We start from the raw sequence: 16,603 nt of genomic DNA on the forward strand, positions 1-16,603 counted from the left end.
CAGGGGTGAGTGTGTGGGAGCCAGATCTTATGCCTGAGCTCCGTGGGCTGGGCCAGCATATGCAGAGGGCAGCATTCCACCCAACCAGGAATGCCAAGCTGCCATGTTTGGAAGCATTTTGGAGGGAGCACGTGGATGGTATGGCTTCCCGTGAATCCCTACAGACCTGGTAGAGCAGACCACACACTGAAAGAAGGATAGCCACTCCTCAAACAGGAAAGACCGCCCCCTCCGTCCCCACGGGGCTCAGGCCCAGAGGGCTGGTCCACGAGCAGGGGTAACAATGATGGCTAAAGCCTCGTCTCTCAGTTCAGTGGGTCCCCACCGACCCAGGAGAGAGACATCCTCTCATCTCGTGGGTGCAGGTTTGCTGAGCAAGCATGTGTAGATGTCAGGCAGGGATGGGGACTCTGAGGAACTGCACAGACAGCCCCACAGACACCAACCATGCTTGCCTCAGACACACGGCCCAGCCCCGGACCCCTTGCTTGTCAAGTAGACCCGGCAGTCCCTGGCCTCTGCCAGTAGGGGCCTCACTGCCCTCACCTCTGCTCGTCCTTCTCTCTTATCGCCCACTAAATGACTCTCAGTGTGGGTCTTACCCGTGAACCTGGAGGGGCTTACGCAGCACTGAAAGGAGTCTGCTTTTCCTCTGTGGTGGTCACCGGAGAGCCACAGAAGGTGTGTGAATAAGGACAGGCCTGTCAGATCGGTTCAGAGACGGATGGCAGCAGCAGTGAGGCAGGTGAGCCCAAAAGGGTGACCGTGGTGACCCAGCTGCCCATTAGGAAGCTGCCACAATTGTGTGGCCCTGGCCTGTGCATTGGTCAGAACAGACCCAGTCATGCCCATGTGGTAACCAAGCCCACATCGCAGTGTCTCACAAACAATAGACGTTTATGTCTCCTGGGGGTCGAAGAGGGTTCTGCTCCACGTGGTCACTCCGGGACACGGGCTTTGGAATTTCTAGTGGAGGGGAGACAACAGGAGGGCCCCTCACTGGCTCTTCCGCACATGAGCTTCGGAATGACGCATGAGCCACTCATAGCTCCTCCAGCAGAGCGAGCCCCGGGGCTTCACCTCAGCGTGACAGAGCTGGGACCCGTGCAGGAATTTGGGGGAGCAGCACCATTTATGCCTCAGATCGCGTCACAGGGGATGGCAGACAAGAACGTTCCCGGTCATGCTTCCAGCCCTGCCTTCCTCCCGTCCACACACCGGCACAAGCATAGAATCAGCGACCCCCAGGGCATCAGACCTAGATGACCCCTCAACTTACAGATGGGGAAACTGAGGCCCAGAGGGTTGCCCAGGCAGCCCCCCGCGAAGCTGCTCCGCCAAGCTGCGTTCTAGAGCAGAAGCCACCCTCCTGGGCCACCCGCCCTGGGCTCTCCTGGTTTGTGCGCTGGCTCCTTGTCCCTTGTCATTTTCATTTCAGTATTCTCCTCCCCTCGTTCTGAGGAACGTCCAAATGTCATTCTTTCTTTAGTTTTTCACCTCCACAGAGCCCTCCTTTTCTTCGTCTCCCCCCTTGGGCAGGCTTTTTCGCTGTGAAGGGCTCTTTTTTTCTCCTCCCACAGAGCACGTTGACCTTTTCCTCTTCTCCGTAGGACAAAGACTGGCCTGGCGCGCTCCTAACAGGAATTGGCTCTGGAAGTTCCGGTAATTGCTCCGTCCCTATTATGGAGTCTGTGAAGCCCGTCTTGGCCGGGGTGGCCCCCTCTCTTTTACCCACTCCCTTGCTAGAATCGGGCTGCAGATGGGCTGCTAACGAGGTGACCAATTAACAAACGCTAAATAACCCCAAAGGGTATTTTTCTCCCTGGCCCGATTTCCAGGCCCCTTTGTTCCTCCTTGGGAATCTGTCCTCTGTGACAGGACCACAATGGGACTGTTCCCAAGCCTGACCCTGTGAGAAGCTGACCCACTCAAGCCATGGTCACAAGACTGACTCCTTTGCTTTGGGGGCCATGGGAGCAAGGAAGGTTCCTGCCTCTCAGGAATAATACAACCACTCCCACATTACTGACCACTCCCACATTACTGACCACTTACTACGTGTTATAGAATTCTCATGCAACCTTTCATTCGCTCATTTATTCAAACAAACATGAATTGAAGACTTCCGATGTGCCAGATGTTGTACCGGGCAGTCTTGACCTCAGACCGGACCGAAAGGGGCCTGTAGGTTAAGGCCCCATGCTTTGGAGCATCTTCCTGAGAATTTTCTAAGTCTCTCTCTGATGCCTGGTACCTGCTGGCAGAGCAGACCTGGCACAGAACCCTGGGCCCATGTGAGTCCCGCCCCTGTTTCTCACCATCCCCTGACCCTCCACTCTACCTTCCTACTCCACTCCCAGACACAGACGTGCATGGGGTTGACCAGATCTCCTGAGGCCACTCACACCTATGGAATTTCTTCCAGGAGTGTAGACTGGTGGGCACATCGCTCCCTCCGGCCGAAGGTTTTTTTCTTTCATGGAGTCCCTTGAGATCAGCCCACCAGAATGGTGCTGACTCCCTGACTTTGTGTGACTCCAACGGATCACAGAGACAGAGGCCTCACAAAAACTTCGCTTGGGACTCGACACCCGCTAGCAGTGACACGCACACGAGAGCTATGGTGGTGAGCAACACAGACACAACCCTTGTCCCCACAGCAGCTGTAGTCATAGACATTCATCGGAACAGGACCGGAACAAAGAACAGATGGGACCTGAGCCTCCCCAAAAGGACCCTGACCCATTGTGTGAGGTAGGTGCTATCCACAGCTCCATTTTACAAATGAGAAACTGAGGCACAAAGATGCTGGCTGCCCGCCTGAGGGGGCCCTCCTGGCAGAACCAGAACCAGACTGAGGGACATGCTCACCTGGGATCCATTAAGTACATGGTTTCTCCCATCTGCTCGGGGTGAAGGAGGGACACTCTGTCCTGGGGGCAGGAAAATAATAGTTGTGAGAACAATTTCAGTGGCTAGTGAGAGAAAACCTAGCACAATCTGACTTAAGAGAAAGAAAAAGAAAGAAAGAAAGAGAGAAAGAGAGAAAGAGAGAAAGAGAGAGAAAGAGAAAGAGAGAAAGAGAGAAAGAGAGAGAGAAGGAAAGAAGGAAGGAGGGAGGGAGGGAGGGAGGGAGGGAGGGAGGGAGAAAGAAAGAAAGAAAGAAAGAAAGAAAGAAAGAAAGAAAGAAAGAAAGAAAGAAAGAAAGAAAGAAAAAAGGAGGGAGTATTAATTGGCCCTTAAGAGGTCCAGGAGTGTCTGTCTTCAGGGATGGCTAGATCCAGGTGTTTCCATACTATCACAAGATTCAATTCCTCCCTTCTCTTCACCCTCTTTTTCTTATTTAACTGAAGTATAACTTAACATACAGTGAAATGTACAGATCTTAGGTGTACATTTAGGAAATTTCTTTACACAAAACCTCAGCTCAAGATAGAGAATTTCCAGTACCCATAAGGCTCTCTTTTGCCCACTATAATCAATAACCCCTAAAGGGTAGTCGCTGTGCTGACTGTTATCACCACAGGTTAATCTTCCTCATCTTTTTATTATTATTATTACCGAGATATAATTGGCACATAACTTTATATTAGTTTCAGGTGTACGATATAATGATTCTATATTTGTATACACGGCAGAATGATCACCACAATAAGCCTAGTTAATATCCATCCATGCATAGCTACAATTTTTTTCTTGTTATGATAAGAACTTTTAAAATTTACTCTTAACAGCTTTTTAAAATGCCACACAGTATTATGAACTACAGTTGCCATGCTGTGTATTTCATCCCCATGACTTATTTATTTTATAACCAGGAGCTTGTACATTTTGACCCCTTTCACCCATTTTGCCCACCCACCCCACCGGCCTCTGCCCCTGGCATCAATAATCTGTTCTCTATCTATGAGTTTGGTGTTTTTTTTTTTTTTTTAAGATTTTATTTATTTATTCGACAGAGACAGAGACAGCCAGCGAGAGAGGGAACACAAGCAGGGGGAGTGGGAGAGGAAGAAGCAGGCTCATAGAAGAGGAGCCTGATGTGGGGCTCGATCCTAGAACGCCGGGATCACGCCCTGAGCCGAAGGCAGACGCTTAACCGCTGTGCCACCCAGGCGCCCCTGAGTTTGGTGTTCTGAGTGGTTTTTTGTTTGTTTTGTTTTGCTCTGTTTTGTTTTCTTTTGTTTTTACATCCTGCATGTAAGTGATAGCATAAGTTGTCTTTCTCTGTCTCATTTCACTCAGCAGAATGCCCTCCGGGTCCCTCCGTGTTGTTGTAAATGGCAAGATCTCATCCTTGTTTATGGATGAACAATATTCCATTATATATGTGTGTGTGTGTGTGTGTGTGTGTGTGTAACCACATATATATACTACTACATATAGAATACCATATATACCATATATATCATAATATATAGCCACATATGTATTTGACACACACACACACACACACACACACACACACAATACCATAATACCACGTATATATCTCATTTTCTTTACCAGTTCATTCATTGATGGACACTTGGGTTGTTTCCATATCTTGGCTATTGTAAATAATGCTGCAATGAACATGTATTTTTTCAAGTTAGTGTTTTTGTTTTCTTAAGCTAAATATTCACAAGTGGAATTGTTGGATCACGTGGTAGTTCTATTTTTTTTTTTTTTTTTGAGGAACCCTCATACTGTTTTCCATAGTGGCTGCACCAATTTATATTCCCACCAACAGTGCATGAGGGTTCCCTTTTCATTTCCTTTTTCTTTTCTTTATTTTTTTTTTTTTTAGATTTTATTTATTTGCAGAGAGAAAGAGAACAAATGCACAAGCAGGGGGAGCGGCAGAGGGTAAGGGAGAAGCAGGCTCCCCACTGTGCAGGGAGCCCAGTGTGGGACTCCATCCAGGACCCTGGATCATGACCTGAGTCGGAGGCAGACGCTTAACTGACTGAGCCACCCAGGCATCCTGAGGGTTCCCTTTTCTTCACATTCTCATCAACAGGTTATCTCTTGTCTTCTTGATACTAGCCTTTCTGACAGGTGTGAGGTGATACCCCACTGCTGTTTTGATTTGCATTCCTCTGGTGATGAGTGACGTTAAACATCTCTTCATGGGCCTGTTGGCCACCTGGATGTCTTCTGTGGGGAAATGTCTATTCAGATCTTCTGCCTATTTTTCAATCAGATTGTTTGTTTCTTTGCTATTGAATTTAGTCTTTCCTCTCTTGGTCTCATACAAATTGCATCATGTGTGGGTATTCTCGCGTGGCTGATTGTGCTCAGTCAACATTATGTTTGTGAAATGTGTGCCTCTTATTGTGTGTAACGGGACTTTGTTTCTTTTAACTGCTGTGCATTATTCTATTATGTGAATATGCCACATATTATTGTTGATAAATACACATCGATTGTTTCCAATTTTGGTTACTACGAACAAAGGTTCTGTGAGCAAGTTTGTACACATCTTTGATGGACAAATCACTCATTTCTGTTGGGTAAATATACTCAGGAGCAGAGTTGCCAAAAAAAATAGAGAACGTGTATGTTTAGTTTTAATAGATACTTCAAAATAGTTTTCTGGAGCAGTTATCCCAATTTTTGCCCCCACTAGCATTTTTAATTGGGTTGTCTGTTGTTTGCCCACTGGTTTGTGGGAGTTCTTTATATATTCTGAAAACCGCAGTCTTTTTTTCTGTTTGTAAGTTGCAAATATCTTGTCCCAATCTTAGGCTTAGTCTCTCTCTCAATCATGTCTTTTTATGAATAGTTCTCAATTTTAATAAAGTCCAACTTAACATTTATTTTATGTTTAATTTTGTGTGTTGGTGTGTATACTGTAGAAGAAAACTCTGTCTCAAGGGCGTGAATATATTTTCCTGTGTTTTAGTCTAAAAACTTGATTGTTCTAGCTTGCATGTTTACAGCTATGATCTTTCATGCATTAATTTTTCGTGAAGGGTATGAGGTGGAGGTCAAGATTCATTTCTTCCACATAAATACCCAATTAACCCAGCACCATTTATTAAAAAGTACATCCTTCCCCCCCTCCCGAATTGTAGTGAAGCACTTGCTATAAACCAGGTGATTGTATATGTGTCTTCACTATCCCGTACTCCTTACTGGCTGCGGCTGTGGTCACTCCCTATGGTGTTCAGACAGTCAAGTGCGGCCCAGTCTTGCCTATAATTAATTCAAGAGCCCCAGGTGAAAGGAATGCCTTTCTCACATTAGTAGGCCCAGCGTTGCACTTGCCTTTCCACACCCAGCCTAGGACCAATCACTATAGTCAAATGTTGATTGGCCAACATTTGGTCCTATGTCCACCCCTGAAAGCCAGGCGGAGGGCGCAGAAAAGAGCCACCCAATCCTGTCGACTGGGGAAAGAAAGGCATGGCTCCTCAAAAGGAACCTGGGAGTCTATCACCAAAAGAGAGAGAGATGTCTGCTGTGGCAAACAAAAACTCAGAGAGACTCTACAGCCTCGAAGGGCCCCTGGATCTTTCCAATGACCGTTCTCCTTTACTAAGTTAATTATGGGGCATTTCTGGGCACCAGGCACTCTGTGTGGCATTGTAAGTGGCACAGAGATGTTTTAAGGTTTTGTACACAGCTCACCTCTGAGGATAGGTAAGATTAACGAGGCCTGAAGAGTGATCCAGGACCCCCTGGGCTGCGCTGGGCACCTTCGTGTTGCCACTGTCAGGCTGCCCGGGGAAGGCAGGGCTGGAGAGTTGCATGTCACGCCTCATTTCACCAGGTGTGATTTCCAATGACACATCGCTCCACTGGGGCCTAATGACACGGGGAGAGTCGGGCAGGGAGGCTGTGATTTCCAATATGCACCAGCCCGTCATTACTAGCAGGAAATGGATTTTTGCTGGGTAGTCAAAGTCAAATCCCTCACTCTCCCCACCCGTGAGTAGCCCCGGCATCAGCCCCCATCGCACACAAGGTGCCCTCATGGCACTCTGGTCCCTGAGTCCTCAGCGAACCGAAGCCGAGCCCGGCTTCCCGCCATTCCCCCTCCCGAGGACACGCGAAGCCATCCTCCCCTGGGACACCTGGATTCCAAGTCGGAAGGGGTTGTGTGGAGAAGGACAGAGAAGTAGGAGGGGCGAGGTCACGGGAGGGAGGTCTTCACCTGGTGGGGAGTGCAGGAGAAATAAAGCAACAATGTCAGAGGTTTAATCAACCTTTGAAGACTTCACAGTGTTTGGACAGAAGTGTGTGAATAATACGCATTTGGATTGGCACCTGTGCACACCACTGAAAGGAAAATAGCATTTTGTCGCGGTTGTGATGAGGAGCAAGCAGTCTGGAGAGACAGGCTGCACATCTCCTGGAAGCTGTGAAGATGGGTTTTTTTCCCTTTTGTTTCTGTCTCAATGTGACCCTGTGACTCCTTGAAAATCCAGTGGCTCAGAGTCAATGCCTGACATTCCTTTTTCTGCTTCTCCAGACAGAGAAGGAACGAGGAAAGAGCTGGCAAGGGCATCCGCGCAGGATGCGGGAGGCCCGGCTTCTGCTTCTGGCCCCGCCACTGGCCGGCCCCTCGGCCATGGGCCAGTGGGATGGGGACCCCAGCCTCAGCTTCCCTGCGTGCAACGTGCAGAGAAGCCGTCCGGTCTAACACACTTCCCAGTTTGGGGTGAGGGTCACAGTAGGGGACGTGGCCCCGAGCCTGCAGAGGGCTCTTGGAGGGTGATGCCATTCCCCTTCTCTACCGTTAACCAACAAGACAGTCATACGGAGCCACATCAGGGGCCTGAGTACCTTTGGGGAGCCCTACCACTCCTCCCGCTCCTACCACCCAGCATGAGAGCCACTTATGCGACTTCTCTGATCCCTCATCCTGTTTTCCTCCCACCCGGGGCCCCTGGGTCTCTACACCCCAGCCACAGCCTGTGTGAAAGTTGGGACTTGTCGGCCTTTGTTCTGGGCTTCTGTCCGCGCCTCAGACACTCTTAATCCTGTCTCCACAGACACCCCAACTTCTACAGATCACAGCCCTCCTTCTTCCTCTTTGGAGACTCCTATCCACCAGGGCCACAAGTTCGCGTTGACAAGAGCTCCTGGAGGTGAGAACTCCCAGAGCTGCAGCCTCCCCAGCACCTCCTACTCCTTTCCCTTCCCTCCCTTTCTCCCCTCCTTTCCCTCCCCTCCCCTCTGTGCCTCTAGCCACCAGCCTTCTCTTCTTGCTTTTTCTCCTCCACCCACTCCTCCTCCCATCAGGGCCCTTCCCTCCTTCCTTCTTCCCACCCAACTCTGCTCTTGCCTGTTTTCCAAGACAACTATCCCCAGGGAAGGAGCATGGCTCCTTCTCCCAGCCAGCCTCCCTGGCAATGCCAGCTGATAGGGCTTTCGGAACTGTTGCCACCAAATACCTCCCAAACACACCTGCTACACCACGCACAGGCCCCCCTACCTGCTAGGAGGTCAGAGTTAGTTTAGGGGGATGTGTCCACACAGAGCACAAATGAGCCCACCACACTGATCACACAGGGTGGAGCTGTCACCAGCCCCTGCTTTCCTCCTACAGGCAGTAAAGTGGAGTCTTTGAAATTTAGGGTAGAAGAGCCCTTAGAAATCCATCGTGCTCCTACTCAATACCAACAATATAGCTTGTTTGCTATTCAAAATAATATATGATTAAATATTAGTGTCTAATAGTAGACATTAGATATTTTCAATATTATAGTCTCTGTAATATAGTATCTCTATATAGGAGAGTATAGATAGACCTATAATGTAGTGTAATATTAACTAATATCTAATATTAGATATTAACATCGATCTAGAGAAAAAAATGAAACTGGAAGAGCCAGAAAAACACTAAACAAAAAGAATAGAAGGGAAGAACTGCTCTACAAGATACAAAACGTTTTAAGGCTATCGGGATTACAAATAGCCCATTATTGGTGTGGGAAGGGAGAGACCATACAACAGAAAAGAAGAAAGACCAGAAATAGGCTTAAATACAAAAAATAATTTAGCCTCTGACAGATGTGGCATTTCAGATCAACGGATGGAAAGAGGATTTGACAAATGTTATTGGAGTTACTAATGAAGCCTGGCCTGTTCAATATGGCAGCCGCTAGCCACGGATGGCTATTGGGTGCTTGAAATGTGGCTAGTCCAAAAAATATGCTGGAGTTTTGAATACTAGGTATGAGAAAATAAATGTAAAATAACTCGTCTATAATTTTTATATGGGTTCTATGTTGACATTATATTTTGGATACGTGGTGGGATAAATAATATGTATTATAATTTCTTCTACCTGTTTCCTTTTACCTTTGTCATTGTGCATAACAACATTTTAAATTACATATGTGGCTTATTTTATACATCCATTGGGCAGCAGTATTCTAACCATTTATAAAAAGTAAAATTGAATCCCTATCTCACTCTTGATACCAAAAATAAAATCCAAATAGATCGATATTTTAATGTAAAACATACCTGGAAGAAAATATGCATAATTTATCATATGATTTTATTTTATGATGTTGGAGCAGAGAAGGCCTTTGAAAACATGACCAAACTCAAAGCTATCTTTTAAAAGGATTGATAAATTTGATGTCATAAAAAATAAAATTATACACAGAAAAAAACCACCTCTAATAAAGTCAAAAGACAATAAACAAGTTTTATAGGGAAAATATTTGTAACATACAATAGCAAAAAGTTTATGTCAGAAAAGCTCTTACAAATCAGTTTTTCAAACAAAGACAGAAAACCTACACTACTGGCAAAGTATATGAATACGATGTTCAAAGGGAAAAAATTAGAAATCATCAGTGCACGTACAAACATGTTCGACTTCACGAACAAAGGCATGAAAACTTCAAAGCCGTTTGGAAGATCATGAAGGTGGTAAGAAACTAGCCCTCTCGTTGGTGGGCTATAAATCCGGGCCATCTCCTCAGAGGCCGACTTTGGCAATAACGATCAAAATTTTAAATGCATATTTTCTTTGACCCAAGAAGTCTACTTCTAGGAATTTAGCCTACAAATATGCACCTGGAAGAAGGCATAAATATGTGTATGAGAATGCTCACTGCATTACTGCAATAGCAAAAGCCAGCCAACCAACCTGGGAATAACTTAAACATTCATAAGCAGGGGCTGGGGAAGTACATTTTGATACAGCCACGCCATGGAACACCAGGCAGCCATAAAAAGAATGAGGTTAGGCTTATGTATATTATTATGGAAATATCTCCCATCTTTATCAGTAAATGACAAATGCAAGTTACAAAAAAATTATGTATAATTCTATGTGTAGTTTTCAAAGACATAATTGTACATGTTGTGATCACAGAAAACATTTCTGGGAGGACCTATAACTTACTGAATGTAGTTACCTCTCAGAGGTAGGAAGAACTCAAGAGTAAGGAAGGAAATTGCTTAATTTCTGTTTTTATCCTTTTTAAAAAGACCATGTTTATCTACAACTTATAATTTTCAAGATATAGGTTTAAAAACTGTCTAGTAGAGCCCTTTATTTTATTTATTTTTTGAAGATTTATTTATTTATTTGAGAGAGGTGTGGGGGGAGGGGCAAAGGGAGAAGGAGAGAGAATCTCAAGCAGACCCCACACAGATCAGGGAGCCTGACGCGGGGCTCAATCCCACAACCCACGAGATCACGACCTGAGCTGAAATCACAAGTCCAGCCATTAACCAGCTGAGCCACCCAGGCACCCCAAACCCTTCATTTTAAAGAAGAAAATTGTGACCCGAGAGCAAGTGTTTTGGTTACTATTAGCAAATTACTCCAGAATTTGGCAGCTTATGAAACCATTTACTGGTGCACATAATTTTGCAGGTCAGGAGCTTGGGAAGGGCTTGGAGTAGCTCCCACTTGACCACTGCTGTCAGATGTGGGCTGCTTGCGGGCATCTGAAGGCTCCAGTAGGCTAGTTGGGCAGCAGGGTTCACACTCATGGCTGGCGTCCATGCTGCCGGTCGGCTGGGAGCTCAACAGGGCCATGGCCTGGAACACCTCTCCAGCATGGCAGTCTTGGGGCTACTGCATTTCCTACATAGTGGCTGGCTTACCCCCTAGAGACAGGCAGGCAGAAGCTGCACGACCTTCTCTGACCCAGCCTTGAAAGTCACACACCAATGCCACCATCCGTATTGGTTGAATCGTCACAAACGCACCTAGAGTCAAAAAGGAACTCTCAACTTCCCCCCCTCACCATCCCCACCATCACCGCCTCTCATTGGGGTGAGTGTTAAAGAATTTCATAGCCATGATCCTTTCCAATTGACTGTAAGAAGTAACTTGCCCAACATCATAGGCAGGAAATGGCGGAGGTCAATGGAGAGCAAGGGAGGGGTTCTCTGGCTCCATCACTGTCCAGAGCTCTTTCTGAATGTGACTTGCCTATATCTAGTATCTGCGACCCGACCAACTCCCACTCACCAAGGACCCCCAGACATCCGAGCTCCCCTAGCCCAGAGGCTGAATCATGGGCTGCCATTCTCCCCTAGCTCCTCCCCTAGAAAGATCCACAATGGGACTTTCGTCCCATTTTATACAAATCTCTAGTTGTTCTCTGCAAGTGTCCTCTGGGGCGGACACACAGTAGCAGCCAGTCTTGCAAGAGCCTCCTAATATCATCTATTTATGCAGTCCAACTGAGTGAAGCTGGGGGCCACCTGGGCCTTCTCTGTTGGTTCATGGTGATAGCTTAATTACTGAACCTGCCTCGCCCTCCCTCGCTCACTCTTTCCCCCTCCTCTGCCCGATCTCTGCTCACCCCTCTTCTCCTTCTTCTTCAAGAGCGTTGGCAGAAATTGTCAGGGAGTTGATCAGATTTATTCAATTTAGACTTAACAGACCAGGGACTCCTATTTCTCCTTCAGGTTCATAAGGTTTTTGATTCCATTTACAGGTTTATTCATTTATCAGATATTCGTTTCAATTCACTTTAAACACCGGGCACGGGGAGATGAGTTCAGGGGAGATGCTCATCATTTATTGCTCAGGCTTCTTGGGAGCTGCGGGGCTGAACCCATTTCCATGTGTGCTGTGGCATCAGGAGGGAGTGCTTTAAAGGGACAGGACACCGAGTGTGCATATTCTGGGCAAGGACGTTTCTCTCGGGGGTGACCTCTTTCCCACATGGCTTGAGGCGTTCTGGGTGCCTGTGGGATCCCCCAGGCTGAGCGGTGCTGTGTTTTCTGACTTAGAGAATGCTGCCTTTCCACATTAGGCGTTTCTTCCCATTTTCATTCTCTTGGGGCTAAAGCAAAATTCCCCAATAGTGTCTTCTCTTATTTTCTAGAAATGAAGAACCCATCCTCCGGCCACTGCCCATCTGCCCTCCATCGTTATGCCCTTGCATGTATCTCCAGGGAAGGATGCTGCCCAAGACCCTTTGAGAGAGATAGCCCTCCTCCAAGAGGCAGGGTGGGGGCAAGAGGAAAACCTAGGCCTGGGAGACCTTCCTTCCCCTCACGGCACCTATAGTCACCCAGCCCAGGGCCCGGAAGTGCCCTCACTGCAAGAAGACCAATCCAGTCTTCACATATCCAGACTCCACTCTCCTGCACGATTCAAGCCTCATTCTCTTCTCCATTTGCCATCTGCCCATCATCCTTTGAAAGGAGAAAAGGGAGGGAAAAAAACTCCCAATTCTTTAAAAAGAGTTATTAAGCCTCTTTCAGTCTCTTTACTTCACTTAATTCTCCCACAAAAGAACTACCAGAGCTTCAGCATCTTTCTGAGGGATGTATGTCTTCCTTTCCCTCTCCTATCTCCCACTACATAAAGACAGACACAGACTCTACCATGCCCCCCAAGTATGTGGCCTGGGCCCCACCGGTCACCTGCTCCCACCTGGGCCCCTGGTTCTGAGTGGGGAAGGCGAAGATGGTGGAGCTCCAAGACCTTTGGCCCTGGAGATGGCAGTGCAGGGAAGAGGTGTCCGGTGGTGGTGGCCGTATGGTGTGGCAGGCAGAGGCTTTAGCAGCCCCACGCAGCAGCAGCAACATGATGTCCTGGCCAAACGTCCCCTGCTAAGAAGCAGTGCTAGCCCACCTGCCTCTTACTCCTTAAGACCGCCTGGGATAGGCTGGTGATGGGTAGTAAGGAGGGCACATATTGCATGGCGCACTGGGTGTTATACGCAAGTAATGAATCATGGAACTTTACATCAGAAACCAGGGATGTACGGTATGGTGACTAACATAATATAATAAAACAATATTATTAAAAATAAAAAAAAGACCCCCTGAGTGCCTGACCATTCCTCAGCCTAGGCAGGCAGCCTTCCAGAGATTTGGCAAGGCTCAGATGTCCTTCCAAAAAAATTCCCCTTTCTCTTTATTCCTCCCAAAGTCAGTTCTGCCTGTTTGCCAAGAACCTGTCCCTTGCTCCAGAGCCCAGGAGACCAGGCCATCCTGTCCTTAGGGCCTGAGCAAGCAGGTGGCAGGTGTGGCTTCAGAGATGGCCGGCGTGCCCCAGAGCGGCTCTCTGAAGAGCCTGGCTCTGCCCTGGACACCGGCAAGCAGGTGTGGGCACTGGAGGCCAGTACCCCCCTAAGCTGCCTGGGCTGCTCCATTATCATTCCTGTGGCTTTCTTCCAGCTGTTCCTGGGTTGACATCGCGACCTTACTCAAGAGGGGCCCGGGGCTTGAAGAGTCTCAGAATTTTTGACAAGATGACATGCACAGAGAGAAAACAGTTACATTGCTTCCCTGTTCAACCTTGAACCTGGCTTACACATTCCCCAATACACACACACACAGCCTCCTCAGAACAGAGACAGGCAAGAGCCCCGGCTCAAGTAAAAGCTAATGGCAGGGCAGCGATGCCAACCTTTCACTGCCATCGGAGGTGGCCTCTGGCAGGTTCTTCAACCTCTTCCCGGCTGGAAGTCTGAGAGGGGGACCTCCTTCATCTTCTCAGTCCATGAGGAAGGGTTGGGATGGAGACGTTGTTCTGAATATTGTGTGGTGGAGGCTGCAGGCAGCTGGTGGCCTTGCCCACCCCAGGGCTCCAGTGGGGAAAATGACAGTCCTAGGAGAAGCCGCGTAAGAATGCGAACAACAGCTCGGTCTTGCTGACCTTCTCACGGAAAGAGAGAAGACTTTTTTTTTCCTTCTTGTCCCCAAAGCAATATATATGTGGGCCCAGAAAGAATTGCAATGTGATTATTTCTCCTTTGAGACAGCTTATTCCAGAGAGGCTAAGAAAAGAAGAAGGAAAGGGGAGATCTGGCCACGGGAAGAACTTTCTGGAAAGCCACATCTCAGAGAATGGAACGGGAAGGCACGCCCAATTTGAATCAGGAAGTGCATTCTCAATCTGCCTCTAACTAATTTCCATGACCCCAAGCAAGTCACCTCAGCTTATGGGCCCTCAGTTTACATGTCTGCAAAACTGGCATAATAGATTTGCCTCTGATTTACAGACTGTTGGGGGGGGATTATCTTTGAAGGCTGCCTCTCCTTTGTCTCCGTAAAATCCTCCTCACTCTGCACCACGCCTCTCAGAGCAAGCTGCACTTTGTGGCTAGTCAATCCGTACGCATATATTTATCTAGGTCCTGCCTGTTCCAAAAAGACATGAAGTGCCTGATGTGTTCAATAAATGTGTACAATGAATGAATCAATTAATGGGCTAATGGATGTGAAGGTGCTTTGAAAAGTGTAAGATGAAAGAGATTTTTATTATCAGAAAAGTGACAGAGGGAGGCTGACTGGTACTTCCAGGGAGCAGACGCCCGCCTTGGACCTCTGGCCTGAGGAGGGTGAATTCTCTCTTAAAACCAGGTGATGGGCCAATTGACCTGTGAAGATGACAGCTATTCAGCATTACTTTTTAAAAGGGGTTCCCATACCCAGGTTTTAAAAATACAACCCCGAGTCTCCTGGCGACAAGTCACAGGTTCTTGGAGGGCATTCTGCCTCTGGACCCAAGCCACAGGCCACACAAAGGAGGAGCAGGGGTTTCTGCAGGTCCCTTCGCACACTCATTTCCGGGGGTTCTGCCACTCCCAGACATTACCTGGGACTACCCCTCCCCGCCACCTAGACCTCTGCGTTCCTGGAGCAGGGTGGGCCCACTCTGGTTTTCCTTTGAAATCCCCAAGCCATGACTGGGCGGTTTGCTCTGAAGGGCTTACGTCCGACCCCAGGGATGTGGGGTCGGGGGCTGGCAGCACCAGTGGCAGAGTGCAGGACCCACGGCGAGGGTCAGCTCCTCGGAACTCGTGCAAGATGCAGCCAGCTCAGGCAAAGATGGTGCCACAGCAGGGCACAGCAAAGACTTTATAGTTATTGTTCCCCAAATTGGACACTCCCTCGGAACTCACACAATATGAGATGAAACAGCCGGCAGGAGGTAGCAGAGATATGGAGCACGGGTGGAGGGGCTTTCTTCCCCCACTGAGGGAAATGCTCCAGACACTACAACTTCTGTCCCCTCCCCGCCCCTCTTGCTGTCATCTCATCGCCAGACATTTTTATCTGGATGGGCTCACAGTGTCTCCAGGATTGAAATGGACTACTTCCCCAGACACCTGCCCCCGTAACTGCTGGGGGTGAATCCGGCACTTCGAGAAGGAAGGAGGGGTCTATTCAGGGAAAAGGGAGGGCGGCTGCTGCATGGAGCTACGTGCATCCGCAGCTACACGGGTATATGCTTTTGCACACACGAGCCAGCTGCGTGTTCGTACTGTGCATGGGAATTTGCATACGTGCATTATATGTGCGTGCATATACATACTCATATAAATGCGTGAGGTGCCGGGTGTGTGAGAGAGAGCGAGAAAGACAGAGACAGAGAGACAGAGAGGAAGGGCAGCACCCCTCCCAGTACGGTCGGGGTTGTCTCTAGAGCGGGGCCTGGCTATCGTAGTTCAGCCAGAGCCCAATCTTCACCATGAGCTGGAAACATCATTTGGTGTCGTTTGACTTTGTAGAGCTCCTGTACCAGTGAGGAGCCCAGGAGGGAGAGTTATTTTGGAAAAGAACAAAGGTGAGAGGAGGCACAGGGAGGGAATTGCAGGCTTCCTGACAAAAGAGAGAGAATGTATGTAGGTAAACTGAGGCACTGCTCAGTGTGGATGGGCTAACCTTAAGACAAAGTAAGGCCTTCATCTCCCTTCAATAAAGAAAGAATTTCTGTTGTCTTTTGAGCCATCTGAAATCCCACCTTCCCACTGCACATTTCACAGAACAGAAGAAAGGTCAAGAGGGGGCATACCCTCCGGATATAAATCCAATCAGCTTCACATTCAGTTTGGCTTTGGTCCTGCCTCTGTGCACAGGGCTTGGAGGAGCTGAGGACCAGGAATATGAAGGACTCCATACTTTGCGGGAAGACCTCAGTCTGAAAGGTAGGTGAGTCTCCCTTGGTGAGTTCTGGGTTTCAAGCCATTGCTGTATTCAGTTAGGGTGATGGAGAAGATTGGCCGGTCGGATGGCTGGATAGAGAATGGACAGGCAGGAATCGGGTAGCAGTCTAAGACCACCCACCCACTGGTGCAGAGACCCCTAGGATTTATCATGGAGTCAGGGCTGGAAATAGTATCTTCATTGCCCTCACCCCAGAAATCTCTCCCGCCTTTGTCAATTCCCCGCG

This window comes from Ursus arctos, unplaced genomic scaffold (genome assembly GCF_023065955.2).
Source record: "Ursus arctos isolate Adak ecotype North America unplaced genomic scaffold, UrsArc2.0 scaffold_22, whole genome shotgun sequence".
Taxonomy (NCBI): Eukaryota; Metazoa; Chordata; class Mammalia; order Carnivora; family Ursidae; genus Ursus; species Ursus arctos.